General features: G+C 41.7%; 1 long non-coding RNA gene across 3 annotated transcripts in view; it reads left to right on the top strand.

The window, feature by feature from the left end:
• Positions 1–16,562, top strand: part of LOC140343868 (uncharacterized) — a 28,471-nt gene extending 11,909 nt beyond the window's left edge. Inside the window, exons 3-6 of one of the 3 annotated variants that reach the window (XR_011923424.1) lie at positions 8,791–8,860; positions 9,165–9,269; positions 11,354–11,474; positions 15,977–16,562. This is a non-coding gene — a long non-coding RNA (uncharacterized lncRNA). The remainder of the gene's footprint in view (positions 1–8,790; positions 8,861–9,164; positions 9,270–11,353; positions 11,475–15,976) is intronic. The other 2 variants (XR_011923425.1, XR_011923423.1) reach the window with 2 other exon arrangements.
• Positions 16,563–18,689: the final 2,127 nt, after the last annotated feature.

Below are 18,689 nucleotides of genomic sequence, written 5' to 3'. Positions count from 1 at the left end.
AGGTAGAGACAGATTAGAATCTCGTTCATCCATTCATGTCTCCAATGGCTACAGCTTTGACACTCACCATATAGGTGATGGCCTCAACCTCTAATGCCCTCCTTGCTCCATCTCAGGGCCCACTGCCTCCTCTTCCTGCTGTTCCTGCTGCACGCCCCTGGCTTAATCAATATGAGCCATCAGGATGCAGGTATACTTCCAATGAGCCAGCTGATTCGAGTGGGTGGCATCTTTAACCCTGGAGCACAGCTCGAAGCGTAAGTGGAAGTGCATGTCAATCACATCCAATTGGTGCAAATCTGCCAGTGTGGCGCTGTAGAAATTCCCTTCAATGATGTCCCAGCGCACATTAGGAATTGGGTACTCTAGTACTTCACCAGCTTTGAATCCAACAGACATGGACATGTTGCATATCACCAGACATTTGGGGCTCAGCACCTCGGTGAGCCGAATAAACAGGTGGTCCAGGTTGGTTGTGTACATTTGCAGTGATTGCTCATGATACCTGATAACATCCTATATACACGAGTTGATGATGACAACGTCAGGCTGAGGTCCATGTTGTAAGTTGGCCAGCGTGCTCTCTATGTATACCGAAGAAACAAGTGTCAGGAATTATACCCGTACAATGTGGTGGTCAGTTCTGTAATGACGCACTTGGCTGTAAATTATGCCATTGTGCATTTCACCTAGAGATCCCCCAACGTGTAGTTTGCAAATGACATCTCACCCTTCCCTTTCAGCTGCTTCTCAGTCCAAAAGTCATCATTTTGCAGTATTTTCACAAGATCCTTGTTGACGGATCTTTGAATGGAGTCTCCCAGGACGGCCACATACTTGTTGTGGAGAAGTCTCCGGACGTCTGCTGAGCTCAATAACTTCATGGCTCAATGTGGTCATCCAGGACCTCTCTGTTCTCGTTAAATATACTGGTGTTCCCCATCTCATCCCCCCAACATATACAGAGGGACTGCTGTCCCACTTCCCAGTTCTGGGGTAACATACACAGAAATTCAGTCCGATAAAGCGTGGTACCGACGTGGCCTTCTACATTCAATCACAAATTTCAGATTACACACTTGCATTACACACTTCAGGGTGTCATTAAAGATGCACTACACCCAGCTCTAGATGCCAGTTACTAATGCCTTCCACACTCCGTCTCAGGGCCTGCTATCGAGTGAAGGCACATGAAAGGAAACGGGACTTGGCGGAATCAGTGGGGAATGAAAACCCTGTTGAGCTTGAGTCTAGTCTGGCATCTAGAGCTGGGTACTGGGCAGTGGGCAGGCGTCAGCAGTAATACCAGGAAGAGTAGGCGGTGGGCCCTGAGTAGTGTGGATGGCATTGTTAACTGGCATCTAGAGCTGGGTAGTAGGAGGAGGAGGCGGTAGGCCCTGAGACAGAGCAAGGATGGCATTTGTGGTTGAGGCCATCACCTATATGGACAGTGTAGAAGCTGTAGCTACTGGAGACATTGCTGTGTAGGAGACTGCTTTTTCCTATCTGCTAGCTGTAACTTTGTAAAATGCGGCATATACAGGGTTAACTGCATCTACAGGTGGGTACTGGGCAGGCAGCATCATTTACAGCAGGAGGAGGAGGCGGTGGGCTCTGGGACAGAGCGTGGACGGCATTAGTATCTGGCATCTAGAGTTTGGTACTGGGCAGGCGGCAGCATCATTTACAGCAGGAGGAGGAGGCGGTGGGCTCTGGGACAGAGCGTGGACGGCATTAGTATCTGGCATCTAGAGTTTGGTACTGGGCAGGCGGCAGCATCATTTACAGCAGGAGGAGGAGGCGGTGGGCTCTGGGACAGAGCGTGGACGGCATTAGTATCTGGCATCTAGAGTTTGGTACTGGGCAGGCGGCAGCATCATTTACAGCAGTAGGAGGAGGCGGTGGGACCTGAGAAGTGTGGATAGCATTGTTAACTGGCATCTAGAGCTGGGTACTGGGAGGAGGAGGTGGTGGGCCCTGAGTTGGAGCAAGGACGGCATTAGTGGTTGGGGCCATCACCTATATGGACAGTGTAGAAGCTGTAGCTAGTGGGGACATTGCTTTGTAGGGGACTGCCTTTTCCTATCTGCTAGCTGTAACTTTCCAAAATGTGGCATGGAGAGCGTTAACTGGCATCTACAGCTGGGTACTAGGTACTGGGAAGGCGGCAGCAGTAACAGCAGGAGGAAGAGGTGGTGGGCTCTGAGACAAAGTGTGGACAGCATTTGTAACTGGCATCTAGAGTTTGTTACTGGGCAGGCGACAGCATCATTTAAAGCAGGAGGAGGAGGCAGTGGGCCCTGAGACGGAGCAGGGATGGCATTAGTGGTTGAGGCCATCACCTATATGGACAGTGTAGAAGCTGTAGCTAGTGGAGACATTGCTTTGTAGGGGACTGCCTTTTCCTATCTGCTAGCTGTAATTTTTTAAAATGCGACATGGACAGCGTTGTTAACTAGCATCTACAGCTGGGTACTGGGTACAGGGCAGGTGGCAGCATCATTTACAGCAGGAGGAGGAGGCAGTGGGCTCTGAGATGGAGTGTGGATGGCATTAGTTTCTGGCATCTACAGTCAGGTACTCGGCAGGTGGCAGAATCAGAGACAGCAAGAGGAGGAGGAGGCGGTGGGCTCTGAGATGGAGGGTGGATGGCATTAGTATCTGGCATCTATAGTTGGCTACTGGGCAGATACCAGCATCAGTTAGAGCAAGAGGAGGAGGAGGTGGGCTCTGAGAAGGAGTGTGGACGGCATTAGTATCTGGCATCTAGAGTTTGGTACTGGGCAGGAGGCAGCTTCATTTACAGCAGGAAGAAGGGGAGGCTGTGGGCTCTGAGTCAAAGTGTGGATGGCTTTAGTATCTGGCATCTAGAGTTTGCTACTGGGCAGGCGGCAGCATCAGTTGAAGCAGGAGGAGGAGGAGGTGGTGGGTTCTGAGACGGAGTGTGGATGGCATTAGTATCTGTCATCTACAGTCGGGGACCTGGCAGGTGGCAGCAATACTTACAGCAAGAGGAGGAGGAGGAGGCGGTGGGCTCTGAGATGGAGTGTGGATGGCATTAATATCTGGCATCTACAGTGGGGTACTGGGCAGGTAGCAGCATCAGTTAGAGCAAGAGGAGGAGGCGGTGGGCTCTGAGAAGGAGTGTGGACGGCATTAGTATCTGGCATCTAGAGTCAGGTACTGGGCAGGCGGCAGCATCATTTACAGCAGGAGGAGGAGGCGGTGGGCTCTGAGACGGAGTGTGGATGGCACTGGTTTCTTTCATCTACAGTCGGATACTGGGCAGGTGGCAGCATCAGTTACAGCAAGAGGAGGGGGAGGAGGCAGAGGGCTCTGAGACAGAGTGGGGATGGCATTAGTATCTGGCATCTACAGTCAGGTACTGGGCAGGTGGCAGCATTAGTTACAGCAAGAGGAGGAGGCGGTGGGCTCTGAGATGGAGTGTGGACGGCATTGGTGTCTGGCATCTAGAGTTTGCTACTGGGCAGACGGCAGCATCATTTACAGCAAGAAGAGGTGGTGGTGGGCTCTGAGACGGAGTATGGATGACATTAGTATCTGGCATCTAGAGTTTGTTACTGGGCAGATGGCAGCTTCATTTACAGCAGGAGGAGGAGGCGGTGGGCTCTGAGATGAAGTGTGGACAGCATTAGTATCTGGCATCTAGAGTTTGGTACTGGGCAGGTGGCAGCATCATTTACAGCAGGAAGAGGTGGTGGTGGGCTCTGAGACGGAGTGTGGACGGCATTAGTATCTGGCATCTAGAGTCGGGTACTGGGCAGGTGGCAGTATCAGTTACAGCAAGAGGAGGAGGAGGAGGCGGTGGGCTCTGAGGTGGGGTGTGGATAGTGTTAGTATCTGGCATCCAGAGTTTGGTACTGGGCAGTCAGCATCATGTACAGCAGGAGGAGGAGGAGGTGGGCTCTGAGACGGAGTGTCGATGGCATTAGTATCTGGCATCTACAGTCGGGTACTGGGCAGGTGGAAGCATCAGTTACAGCAAGAGGAGGAGGAGGATGAGGTGGGCTCTGAGACGGAGTGTGGGGGCATTAGTATCTGGCATCTAGAGTTTGTTACTGGGCAGGCGGCTTTACTATCTTGCATCTAGAGTTGGGTATTGGGAGGGCGGCAGCAGTAAGAGCAGTAGTAGGAGGCGGTGGGCCCTGTGACGGAGAGTGGACCGCATTGGAGGTTGAGGCCATCACCTCTATGGACAGTGTAAAAGCTGTAGATATTTGAGACATGAATGGATTAACGAAAATCACACTTTCCATACCTACTATCCAGTGAAACCACATAAAAGGGAACGGGCTTGGTGGAATCCGTGGGGAAATACATATATTTTTGATCATTTGTGAATATCTACCAAGTGCTATCACAGTTAAATATCTGTATTTGTTTCACATAAATACATAAATTTTTATGGGATTTTAGGATACATACCAAGTGCTATCAGAATTAAAAATCTGTATTGTTTGTAGAGTAGTACATCCATTTTTATGGCTTTAGGGATATATAGCAAAATGGGATCAGAACTAAAGATCTGGATTTTCTGTAGAGAAATATACCTTTTTTTATGGTCTTTTGGATCGATACCAAGTGCTATCAGAATTTAATATCTGGATTTTTAGGAGAAGAATATAGAAATTTTAATGGCTTTGGAGAAATATAGGAAAGTGAATAATATTTAGAATGAAATATTTGTATTTTACTGAATACTGAATTTTTTATGGGTTTTAGGATAAATACCAAGTGCTATCATGAAAAAAATCTGTATTTTTTATGCATTTTCTGCATTTTACAGAAATACAGAAATTTTTAGGTTTTTTTGTGATAGATTGCAAGAGGTATCCTAAATTTATATATTAATTTGATAGATAGAAAGTGGAATCAGAATTAAATATCTGTTTTTTTTTCAGAAATACAGAAATGTTTCTGTTTATTTTGGGTTATTTTGGATTGCAAGACTTATCATATTGTATGCTAACTCTTGCAATCTATCAAAATAAACAGAAAATTTTCTGTATTTCTGTAAAAAAAATAGATATTTAATTCTGATACCACTTGCTATATATCAAAAAAGCTATAAAAAATTCTGTATTTCTGTAAAAACAAAAATACAGATAGTTAATTCTAATACCACTTGCTATCTATCAAAAAGGCCATAAAATCTCTGTATTTCTATAAAAAAAAACACAGATTTTTAAATCTGATCAGATTTAAATATCTAAAAAATACAGATATTTCTTTCTGATACCAGTTGCTATATTTAAAAAAAGCCATAAAAAATTCTGTATTTCTGTAAAAAAAAATACAGATGTTTCATTCTGATACCACTTGCTATCTATCAACAAAGCCAAAAAAAGTCTGTATTTCTGTATAAAAACTACAGATAGTAAATTCTAATACCACTTGCTATCTATCAAAAAGGCCATAAAAATGTCTGTATTTCTGGAAAAAAATACAGATTTTTAATTCTGATCCTACTTGCAATCTATCAAAATAAACAGAAAAATGTCTGTATTTCTGTATAAAAATTACAAATAGTTAATTCTGACACCACTTGCTATTTCTGTAAAACAAATACAGATATTTAATTCTGATACCACTTGTTAACTATCAAAAAAGCCATAAAGTTTTCTGTAAAAAAATACAGATATTTAATTCTGATACCACTTGCAATCTCTCAAAATAAACAGAAAAATGTCTGTATTTCTGTAAAAAATACAGATATATTTATTTCTGATACCACTTGCAATCTATGAAAATAAACAGAAACATTTCTGTATTTCTGTAAAAAAATACAGATAAATTTAATTCTGATACCACTTGCTATCTATCAAAAAGCCGTAAAAATGTCTGTATTTCTGTAAAGAAAATACAGATATTTTATTCTGATACCACTTGCAATCTATCAAAATAAACAGAAAAATTTCTGTATTTCTGTAAAAAAATACAGATAGTTAATTCTCATACCACTTGCTATCTATCAAAAAAGCCAAAAAATTTCTGTATTTCTGTACAAAAAGTACAAATAGTTAATTCTGATACCACTTGCTATCCATCAAAAAAGCCATAAAAAATTCTGTATTTCTGTAAAGAAAATACAGATATTTTATTCTGATACCACTTGCAATCTATCAAACAGAAAAATGTCTGTTTTTCTGTAAAAAAAAATACACATATTTAATTATGATACCACTTGCAATTTATCAAAATAAACAGAAACATTTCTGTATTTCTGTAAAAAAAATACAGATATTTATTTTTGATACCACTTGCTATGTATCCAAAAGGACAGAACAATGTATGTATTTCTCTACTAAAAATTCAAATATTTAATTATGAAGCACACAGCTCTATTACAATTGATAGAGGCCTCAAAGTAGATAGAGGCAGAGGGCCCTGAGGGAGGTGCTCGGTAAAAAAAATTAGCCAGTTACACAGCTCCATTGCAAGTTTTGGACCTCAGAGACAGAGTGGAGGTAGAGGACAACTAGGGGGAGGGGTAGAAGGAGATGCCGAAGGCTGTGAACGTGCTCTTTCCATCAAGGTATCCATGCAGCAGTTGACAACTAATCAGTACACTCTGCAGAGGGGGTGTTGAAGTCATTGCCGATCCAAGCCTTATCCATTTTAATAAAAGTGATTTGGTCGACATTTTCTGCGGAGAGCTGAATCCGTTTGTCACTCACTACGCCCCCAGCTGCACTGAACGCTCTTTCAGATAACACACTTGCGGCTTGGCAGGCAAGGATCTCAATGGAATGTTCTGCCAGCTCCTGCTACTGCTCAAGCTTGGATAACCAGTAGCCCAGTGGGTCCTGGCTTTGCAGGTTGCAGATGTCCCATGCAAAGCTCAGGTATTCCTGCACAATGACTGAGTACCACTGCTGAGTGGCAATTGCTGCACGACTGGCAGCTTGCTTCCGCTGAAAAAAAGCCTGCATAGTTTGGCTTAGACGACCTCTACTGCTGCTGCCACCCATGCCGCTTAAAGCAGTTGTTTGGCTCACATGGCTGGTGGAACTGCCATAAGGATCCCTGCTGCTGCTGGCAGTCGGAAAGGCTGAGCACAAGTCCCTTACAAGCACTTCTTGGTAGTGCTGCATTTTAGGTCCCCTGTATTGGGGCAAGATCAGTTGTTGTATCTCAGGCTTGTAACATGGATCCAGTAACGTAGCAATCCAGTAGTCGTCAGTCTTAGTTTTTATGTACTGTATGCGTGGATCTTTGGCTATGCACTCCTGCATGAAGGATCTCGTGTGGCTCAAATTACCCACAACTGAGGTGATTCTGGACCCACATTCCTGTGGGTCGAACAGCAGCACAGGGTCATCCTCCTCCTCCTCCGCCCGGTCTTGCCATCCACGGAACATGCTGCCTTGTGTTTGGGTTGATGGATGCCATGTACCCTCAATATCCGCCTCTGCCACTTCCTCCCCTTCTCCCATGCCTGCAATGTCCTCCTCATCCTCTTCCATCTCCTCCTCTTCCTGGATTTGTGGTGCACTATACCTAGTAGGAACGCATGTCCGAGATGTTTGAAACGTCATCTCTTGATTCAGCGTCTGCTCTGTGTCGTGTCCAAGATCTACCATCATTTGTTCCAGCAGGCATATGATGGTGATGGTGTCACTGACACAGGCCTGATCTCTGCTGATCATCCTGGTGGCCTCTACAAAAGGTGACAATACAGTGCACAAGTCCTCAATTTGCAGCCACTTTGCAGGGCTGAAGAAAGGTAGTGTGGGTATACATCTAAAATGAATAGACTCTGCCAAGTAATCCAACACCGCTTTCTGTTGTTCAGCCAGCCGCTGCAGCATGTAAAAGGTGGAATTCCAATGTGTGGCCACATCACAAATTAGCTGGTGCCCTGGCAGGTTGGGATTTTGCTGTAAATCCACCAAGTTGGCACTGGCTGTGTACGACCAGCGGAAATGCGCTGACAACTTTCTGGCCTTCAGCATACATCAGCTGGAGGCCTGGGTAATTCCTAAGGAAGTGCTGTACTATCAGGTTCATGACAGGATCCAGGCAAGGTACGTATGTGAGTTTCCCACAACGCAGGGCTGCCAGCAGATTGGCCCCATTGTCACACACAACTTTGCTTACTGGAGTCTGTTGGGAGTTAGCCATATGTCCTCAAAAATGCAATAATTTTGTATACTGTATAGTACTATATTTTTCTAAAACGGCTCTTTAGTGTGGTAAATTTTAAAACAGAGTCCAACACCACATACTCATAGATAAAACTACATAAATATATTTTGTATTATTTTGTATTGGATTGGATACAGGACTTTGTATTGAATCCAATACAAAATATTTGAACTTCCCGCTACGACCCCCGTCGACGGGCGCACACACCGCCATCATTAGGAATCACCGAGGGACGCGTACGTTCTAATTCTTTCCGTACTTCCATGTAAAAAGGGTTACATTTTTTTGCATGGAAATTTATTTTAAATTGTAGGCTATATTTCTTTGGCATAACTCACCGAAATATGTCCAAAATTTAATAAATATAATAATTAAAAAAAAAAAAATATAAAACATTATAAAAAAAAAAAAAGTGTATAATGTAATGTAACTGTACAGTACCCTATATAATATATATAATACAATTATATATATATTATATTATATAAAGATTTCTTTGTATTGAATTCAATATAGCTTTTTTTGTATTGAATCTAACAAAATTATTTAAATTTCCCGCCCCGCCCTGCCCTGCCTGCCGCCCGTACCGACACATGCACTGACATCACCGGGAAACCCCAGAGATCATCTCTGCAAATGCCGGGAGAAGACAGAAGAGAGAAGACATCTCCGGAGAAGCTGCGGGGACAAGGTGACTGTTTTTTTCAGTTGTAATCTGATTGTCATACAATGTTGTATGACAGTCAGATTGCACTGTAACGCTTGTTTCTATTTTTAGCTACCCCGAACCAGGCTTCGGGTAACTGCCCAGGTGGTTGAAACCCTTTTGTTTCCTCTACAACTTTTTTTTAAATCCACCTTATTGTTTATATGAAAACCTTAATGTATGTCTCAAATTTTTGCTTACATTTATAAATGTACTTTTTCTATGGTATTGAAATGTATAAATCTTTCCTTCAAATACCTGTTAACTTTTTTTTTTTTTACATAATAAGGAGCTCCACTCCTTATCTGGAGACTCTCTTCTCATCTATAATTCACCTGGAACTTTAGGTCCCCCCCTAAAAGGATTGTAACCTATGCAATATGGCAAGGAATATGTAAGTCAAAAAATGTTGTTTACTATTTAATCTGACTATTTACCAATATTTGTTATTGCAAAATAAATAAGACAATGGAAATTATTGTTTACCATAAGATTACTATAGATCAATTTAAATGTAACCATAGTTTACTATACCTATGAATTACTTGTATGTAACCATAGTTCACTCTGAATGTATACCATATTCTTATACATGTGTATATATACTCACATATGTTTCATATTGATCTTTATTTTTTTTTATTATTTAATATGAACTTAGACACTGGTAAGCAATCGCCATGCAACTGTACTAATACGTAAAGTCACCCCTGAGGAAGCCCAAGCTGGGCGAAATGCGTTGAGTATCAACATACATATGCCACAAAATTTACTTATATTTCTGAAACTATTGTCTAGTGCAGGGGTCAGCAACCTTTACTATCAAAAGAGCCATTTTGCCTCCTCTTCCACTAATGAAAAATAGTCTGAAGCCGCAAAACATAACACAGTTTATAAACTTTTAAAAGTTTTACAATTTTTTTAAATTTAACCTGTTACAACAAGTGTGCATGTGTAGGCCTACTTTGAAATAAATTAAACACTGAACTATGCCCCTAGAAGCCTCCAGCTTCTAACGTATCATCCTGGTACATTAGAAGCTGGAGGCTTCTAACGTAACAGGGTAGATTTTTTTGATGGGCAGAGTTCTTTATGTTCTGACGATGCCTTAGTGATGAAATTTTAAGGGGTGTTAGCCACAGGTGTCCCTCAGTTGCAGCTTTAATTTTGTTCACCTGTACCCCCCAATCTTGAGTAATTGGGGTTCAGGTGCTAGAAGCCTCCAGCAATGTGTAACAGGGTAGATTATTTTGATGGGCAGAGTTCTTTATTTTCTGACTATGCCTTAGCGATTCAATTGTAGGTGGTGTTAGCCATAAGTGTCCCCCACTTGCACCTCTATTTTGGTCACCTGTACCGCCTCCCCCCCATTCCAGAGAAATTGGGGTTCAGATGCTAGATGCTTCCAGCAATGTGTAACAGGGTAGATTTTTTGGTAGGCAGAGTTTTTATGAATTTTTAGGAGGTGTTAGCCACAGGTGTCCCGTACTTGCACCTCAAATTTTTTTCACCTGTACTCCCGTTTCCAGATAAATTGGGGTTTAGGTGCTAGAAGCCTCCAACAATGTGTAACAGGGTAGGGGTTTTTTGATGGGTGGAGTTTTTAGGAGGTGTTAGCCACAGGTGTCCCCCACTTGCACCTCTAATTTTGTTCACCTGTACCCCCTTCCTGTTCCAGAGAAATTGGGGTTCAGGTGCCTCCAGCAATGTGTAACGGTAGATTTTTTTGATGGGCAGAGTTCTTTATGTTCTGATGATAGCCTAACAATTAAATTTTAGGGGGTGTTAGTCACAGGTGTCCCCCACTTGCACCTACATTTTTGTTTTTGTATATCTCCCCATTCCAGAGGAATTGGGGTTCAAAGGAGGGGGATGTCATTGTACACACCCATTTGTACACGCCCCGTGGTAGATTTATTTCACTGGTAGATTTTTTTCATTAGAACACCGGATAGGGAATCCCCATCCTCCGCAGTGTCTTGGGAGGAAGGGGATCCCCCATCAGAGATCTCCCCGCGGCAGCCGAAGGGAGCCACAACAAGGAGGCTGAAGAGCCGCATGCGGCTCCAGAGCCGCAGGTTGCAGACCCCTGGTCTAGTGTCAAAGCAGGGCTTGAATAATATAGGTATACTCCTCTCTTTATGCTGTTTGACTTGTGATCTTCAACCACTGTTGGTTGTTGTTATGAGACTGAACTATAAGCACAATTGTTTTTTTGCCAAAAAAACCCTTCTCTATGTTTTCCTTCTACTATAATTTTCATATGTTTTTTATGGTTTTCCTCCTCCGCCACCCTTAAACCATATGCTAACAATTTACAAACATATATATTTTTAGCATAGAGGGCCCGACGAGTGGGAGCTAGCCTCCACCTCGCCGAGCTACCCCCAATAAGGGAACTGACACAATAATTTTGTGTCATTTAAGTTGATTTTGTATATATTTTCTACATTTAGTAATATATAGTATCTCACCCAGGTGGCGTTCATCCAAGAAACTCATTTCCGAGGTGATCATGTTCCAAACCCTACGAATAGAAGATTCCCACTGGCATACCACAGCTGCGCTGGGGATTCCAAGAAGAGGATTTGTGCTCAAGGTAGATTTGATTTTTTTAAAGATCTGTTGGATGGCAACATGGTCACATTTGCAGCCATTTATCTACCCAACACTGGCCAGACATCTTACCTAACACATCTATTTGAACAACTAGACGATTTTAAAGAGGGTACTCCTATTTAAGGTGGAGATCTAAATTTTGCCCCAGACCTGATCTTAGATGCCTCTCAACGTTCACTCACCACCCCCCAGAAATCTAATAGAGGAGCTCACAAATGTTTAATTATCAATTGATGGATGTTTGATGAATATTCCATCCTTAAGAGAAAGATTATACTTTTTACTCTGCCCTCCGCATGTATTCCAGGATAGATCATTTCTGGCTAACCCACTCAGATCTTCACAGAGTCAAGTATAGTCCCATTGACTCTATCACATTCTGTAATCATGCTCCAATTACTCTTTCTATTGAATTATCTCATACAGCTCCTAAAGTGTGGAGATGGCGTTTAAATGAATCTCTCCTGCAGGATGCGGTGGTAGAAGCTGAAGTTTTATCCGAATTCTCACAATATTTCAATGCAATGATAGTCTGGGAGGCTCACCAAACAGTAGAATTGCATTTATTAAGTGTGAAGTTGTCTTGCCTATACTTGGATAAAGCTAAGGCCGCTTTGGCAAAATGTAGAAAGGTTTTCTATGAATACGGCAATAAGAGTAGCCACATGTTAGCCAATGCTCTTAGAGAACAAAGGGTTCATTAGCGCCATTCTTGACAGACAAGTCAGGCAAACAAATTTCCACACTAAAGATATTGCAGACTCCTTTCGTAACTACTTTTCGGAACTTTACAATCCACAAGCATGCACCCTCTGTGCCTCTTGAACATAGTATACCAGTGATCAGAGCATACTTAGAGAATCTGAAATGCCTTCTATATCCCCTGAAAGCAGAGAGCTCTTAGAAGCTCCAATTTCTCTAGAAGAACTGAAACAGGCAATTAAAAACTACTTCATTAGGCAAAGCGCCAGGCCCAGATTGCCTTTTATTGGCCTACTACAAAACAATTATAGACAAATTAGAACCACACTTCATAGAGGCCTTTAACTCACTGGCACTAGGAAACAAGATGCACCAGGATACTCTCAGAGCTATAATCACTGTTTTCCCAAAAGAGGGTAAAAATCGCTCCTCATGTTAAAGTTACCAGCCTATTTCTTTTCTCAATCAAGATTTAAAGCTTTTTACTAAGGTCCTTGCCTCCATAAACTAGTACATTATGACCAGGTGGAGTTCATGACTTCCAGGGAGGCGAGAGATAACAGGAACAGGGTTCTCAACTGGATTCATCATGCTAAAAATAAAAACATACCTTTGATATTACTCTCCACTGATGCAGAAAAGGCTTTTGATCTCGTAGATTTTTATGGAGCAGACTTTAGCTCATATAGGCTTAGGCCGACATATGCCGTCTACTCTTACCCCACAGCGACGGTCATGGTAAACGGATACCACTCCAACTTGTTCCCCATTTCCAATGGCACGAGACAGGGGTGGCCTCTCTCCCCTTTAATTTTTATCTTGTCTCTGGAACCTTTATTACGGAGGATATGTGCTAACCCAAACATTGCAGGGCTGGAAATGGGTAACTCAAAACAAAAAATTGCAGCCTAAGCCGATGATTTATTATTTGATTTATTATTTCCCATTACGAATCCTTCAGTTTTCTCTCCCGAAAATAATGATGGAATTGGAGATCTTTGGTGCTATATCGAATTTCAAAAATATTATTTCCAAATTGGCTGCCCTCAACATCTCTTTTACAATGGCCAGGTTCTCTAGATTACAACATTCCTTTCCAGATCACATCATCTACCTGGGCACTAAAATACCTAAAAGTCTATCAGAGATTGTCAATCTAAATTTTCACCTCTACTAAGCAAATTAAATTATGACCTACAGATGGGTCTAGATGGGACAAACCTCATTTCTCCCACGCTTCCTGTATCTTTTTCAAACACTACTGATTCATATTCCCAGCTCTTTTTTTAGATCTTTGTCTGCTAGCATCTTTCAATTTATATAGCAAAATAGATCCCCACGCCTTAACAGCACACTTTTGATGCAAGCTAGATTGGCGGGAGGATTGGGAGTGCCTAATCTATTTAAATAATATATCTCTGCACATCTATCCTGAGTAGTAGACTGGTGTAGACACAGACAAAATAAACAATGGGTGGAACTGGAACAGACATTCTGCCCCTTACCTATACAATTTATCCCATGACTTTCTAGATTACCGAATCCGGGTTTCAAGCAGCACCCCACAATGGTTTGCACCTGGGACATCTGGTATAGGTTCTTAGGCAAATGGAGATTGTGCCCCTCACCCTCACCTTTATTCCCGATTTTGGGCAACCCTTCTTTCCCCCCAGAGGTTGAAGACTCTGTCTTTCTTTATTTAACCCCCCTAGCGTTCTAATTTTGTCCGTTTTTTTATCCAAAAAGTGATCCTATTTTTTTGCATAGAAATTTTTTTTTATATTGTGGGCCTGTAACTCTTAGGATTAACTCCCAGGTATAATAACTATATTTATTATATTATAATCATAAATTATAACATATTACATAATTATAAATCGTTAGTATAAAAAAAATGAAATAATAGACCACAACAGTGTCATTTATCAAAAAAAATTTTTTATCAAAAATTTCTCACTGAAATATTCCAAACAATGGTGCAATATTATTGATAAATATAAAGATAAATGCAGATTTTGGAAAAAAAAATATTTGCTTTTTGAGTAGACATTCTGGGTGTGGTAAATTTTGAAGCAGGGTGCTGCATCCAACATCAAGTCCAACAAGTCCAACATCACATAGTAATCTGCTTTTAAATTTCCAGCCCCCACAATCCATTGCATCACCCGGAAGATGTCACACATCTTGCCGGGTGATGCGGTGGGGATGTCCCGCCCTGCTCACTCTCCTGCTCGCATCACCCAGAGGCTGATCTCCAGGTGATGTGAGCAGCTGCAGTAGATTCCGGGGGTGATGCCAGCAGGAAATCGCCGCTGGTATCATCCCTGGAATTTACTATTGGTAATCGCATCTGCAGTTAGATGCGATGCACCATGCAGAAATCCTGCATGGTGCATCACATCTAACTGCAGATGCGTGCAGCGGGGTGGCGGGGACCCGGGCAGTGTTTAAAAGCAGATTACTCGGTAATCTGCTTTTAAATTTCCCGCCCAGCCACGCCCCCGATGGAGAGGCACCCAGGCATCACAGCAGAATCATCCGATCACCACTGGAGCGCGGGGCTAAGGTAAGGGGGACCCCCAAAGTTACCCCCAGTGTGACTCGGGGTTACCGCTTTTTGCATAGTTTTCCCACCCCGAATCACACTCGGGATTACCGCTAGGGGGGTTAATTCCCTCCAATATTTGCAGAGCTTCACATTTTCGTAAGTCAGGTGTTTGATACTAGGTGATATATATCAGAGATCACTTACTCCATTTGAGAAGCTTTGTGAGGGGGCAGGAGGGGTGAAACATGTTCTCTCATTGATATACAGTGCACTTCAGGACACATTATCGAGTTCACCTACCCCTTTTTCACAACTTGGAAGGAAGAGCTGGGACTGAAACCCTCATTGGCCCATAGAGAGAAGATTGTACTTTGGACTCACAAAGCCTCTATTAGTAGCAGATACTGGGAATTCAGCTCTAAATTACTCTCCAGATGGTATCTCAAACCAGATAAACTGCATCAGTATTATTTGAGTCTGATAGGTGTTGGAGATGTACGTCTGAAGTGGGCTCCCTACTACACATCTTTTGGTTATGCCCACTTTTAGGTCAGTTTTAGCATACAATATGATCAATAACCCGACGTGTGACAGAGACACATATACCAAACGATCTAGCCTTTTTTTCTCCTTCAGCACAATTCCTTCTCAGTTAAAACTTACAAGAATTCAGTGATTAGACATATGATAGTGGCAGCATCATCTTGTATTACGGTCTACTGGTGAAAAACAGAGCCTCCCCAAGTGCACCTGTGGTTCCAGAGAATTAATGAGATCCATAGAATAGATGATCTTATTTCATCTGCCAGAGGTACAAGTAAAAGGTTTTTTAACACCTGGTATTATTGGTCTGAATTTACCTCCTCCCAGGAATACAGAAACCACCTAGACCCACATTCTTAAGGCCATATGATAGCGTGACCATTTGTGGTAAGCATGTTTAATCCTCTCCACCACCCCCGTTTTCGTTTTTTTTTTTTTTTGGGCCATAGTTTGTTCTTTTTATAATGATGGTACCGGATTTTATCTTTTTCTTGCCGTTTTTCCTTTTTGTACTGAATTTTGTTATGAGTTTTATATTTACTTAACACAATTCTTCTTATAAATATGTAAGTTATTGCTATATATTTGTTATATTGAAAATCCTAATGCTAATGTTTAAAAAAAATTAACAGTTGTGAAGCATGGGCTGTTTTTTTATATTTTTTATACATGTTTTGTTTTTCTTTTAGGCAAACTGCCCCTCTGATTACAACACAACAGTGGGAACACTAGAAAATTGTGCTTTGTGCTGCTGTGTCTTGTCTTTTCTAGAGAGCTCCAGTAGCATCAGCCTGTTAACACCAAGAAAGCCCACTGGCTAGCTGTGATTGGCCAATGTTCCGGCATGCTGGAAATTCAAGCTTCAGTTTAGAGCCAGGAAAACAAAAAGTCTGGGTTGGAAATGGTCTTACTACATAGTATACACAAGGTTTAAAACTGATACACATTGAATGTCTGTCCATTAGTATAGAAATGTAGTGCATTATGTGTAGATATTATGGGATTAATGATTGTTAACCTCCCTGGCGGTCTGAATATGTCCGTATTTTTATGTCAAAAGCAGTAGATTGTTTTGTGTGGAAATGTGTTGTTTAATATTTTAGGCCTGTAATTCTTAGGAATAACTTTTGGGTAGAAGTTTGAAAAACAATTCATAAAATAAAATATAAAAAAAAAATATAGATAATAATTATAAAAAATAATGAATTTTATAACTTTAATAAAAATTAAAAAAAATGTAAAATTTGTCCAAACAAGGGTACAATAATAGAATAAACTTTTGTATTTATTTTTTGGATTTATTTTTTATAACTTTTTACTGTGATCAATGTTTTAAAAGCAAATTACAATGTAATGATACCAGTTTTTAATATCCAAGGCTGTTGGTGGATAGTGCCTATTTGAGATGCCTACCTTTGGCATCCTGGGCCCCTGGACACTACTGTTAACTTAACAGCTTTTTTGTAACCCATTCCTCACTCATGTAGACACCATGGGTATTCTATGTCATCCCCCTTTACATATTTGTACACTCAATTCTCCCTTTTTCATTCTACCTTCCTTCCTTTTTTATCCCTGCATCCCCCCCACCTATTTCCTTACTGTTTACTACTTCTGCCCCCTTCTCCCCATTTGCCTAACATCTTCCATCACACAATGGTTCACACCATCCAGAGATCTGGCCTTCTTCCACTTCCACCATCCCCCTACAGGGTATCTGTCCTGATTCACTTGGTTAACACTGCCCGTGCCATCGTACCTGCACTTTTAAAACAATAAACCCCTCCCTCAGTCCCCCCATCTGTTTCACAAGGTGAAACTTTAAATTGATAGAAGACTCCACTATCTCCATTAGAGGCACACATGAAAAATTCTGTACTACTTGAGACTCGGGGGTTTCAAATTTTCGCTACTGCTTGAACACCCTTCCTGTTGGGACCCAAATAGCCAGACCCCACCATTCCAATCTGGGAGGCAGTACATTTTAGGGTGTACATGTAATGTTAAAGATATTTTTGTATTTTGGCTATACATTGGCATCTTCGATCTATATTTGATCTACTAAAGCGGAACTAAAGAAAAAATGAAAACACTTACCTTTAAAGCTGCGTACACACCTGCAATTTTTCTCGTTGGAAAGGATCTTTCACGATCCTTTCCAACGAGAAAAGACTGCAGGATGCATGAACGATGCTGTACATACAGCACCGTTCATGCTCTATGGAGAGGGGAGGGGGAGAGCGACGGAGCGGCACCCTGCTGCGCGCTCTCCCCTTCCCTTTCATTAGGATCGGTCGTCGTCCATCGTCCATGGATCCGCCAGGACGGTCGTCGGACGATGGACGACGACCGACTGTACACACGGCAGATTTTCGCCCGATAATTGGCCGATACCGATTATCGGGCGAGAAAAATTTGCCGTGTGTACGCAGCTTAAGTCCCCAGATCCGTCAATCCAATGGGAGGTTTTCACGCTCTGCTTTCGGGTTCTTCTTCGTACGTAAGCTGATCTGGCACTGCACAGGTGTGAGATTGAGTGACATAGATGGGGGAAAAGATTGCTGATCTCAATGGGCATGTGTGAAATCGGCAATTTTTTTCTCCCATTTAAGAAAGGGCTCCTTTTGCACATGCCAAATCTCAGGAAAATATTGGGAGAATAAAATGACCGATTTCATGCATGCGCATTAAGATCGGCAATCTTTTTCCCCATCTGCATCACCAAAGAGCCTCCCAGGATGCGTGACGTAGGTATTGCGCTCCCATTCTGTCTTGATCTCTGCGGCAATCAGGACAGAAAAAGAAGGTGCTGCACCCAATTTTTTTTTAAAAAAAGGCTGTAGCACCTAAATAATTAATTTTTTTACTTTATATAAAAGGGTTGTTTATCGTTTTATGTAAAGTAAAAATTTTGAGTTTAGGTCTGCTTTAACTATAGTGGCAGCGGTATCAGTGACTTCAGAACAACAGTGAAATAGCTATAATGATAAAAAGCAAAGCCTGCAGTTGAAAATAGAGCCAGGATTAGGTTACCTGCAGCTGTTTTTCGGTACAAGGTTGTTGTAATTCTATGATTCTTATCTATTTTAAAGTAAACATCCAGTAAATTTAACTGGATGTAGCTATATTCCATTGAGGTTATAATCAATCACTTGTATGTTATCGAAAAAGTCTAGAAGAAAGGTGGTGGTTCCTATTCAGAATATCATCTATATTCCTTCTCCAAGTGAGAAGATATATACACTTTCAATATTTTTTCATTCACGAATATGCCTGGTTATTAATAATCTCCATTACATATGTTTAATTTATACATATTTATCTTTATTCAACAATTTTTTGCCATATTACCATTTACCATTTTTCTGCCTTCCCTCTCCTTTTCACCCCTCCCCCCTTTCT

Source organism: Pyxicephalus adspersus, chromosome Z (assembly GCF_032062135.1).
Source record: "Pyxicephalus adspersus chromosome Z, UCB_Pads_2.0, whole genome shotgun sequence".
NCBI lineage: Eukaryota > Metazoa > Chordata > Amphibia > Anura > Pyxicephalidae > Pyxicephalus > Pyxicephalus adspersus.
This window is presented reverse-complemented; position numbering and strand designations above follow the sequence as displayed.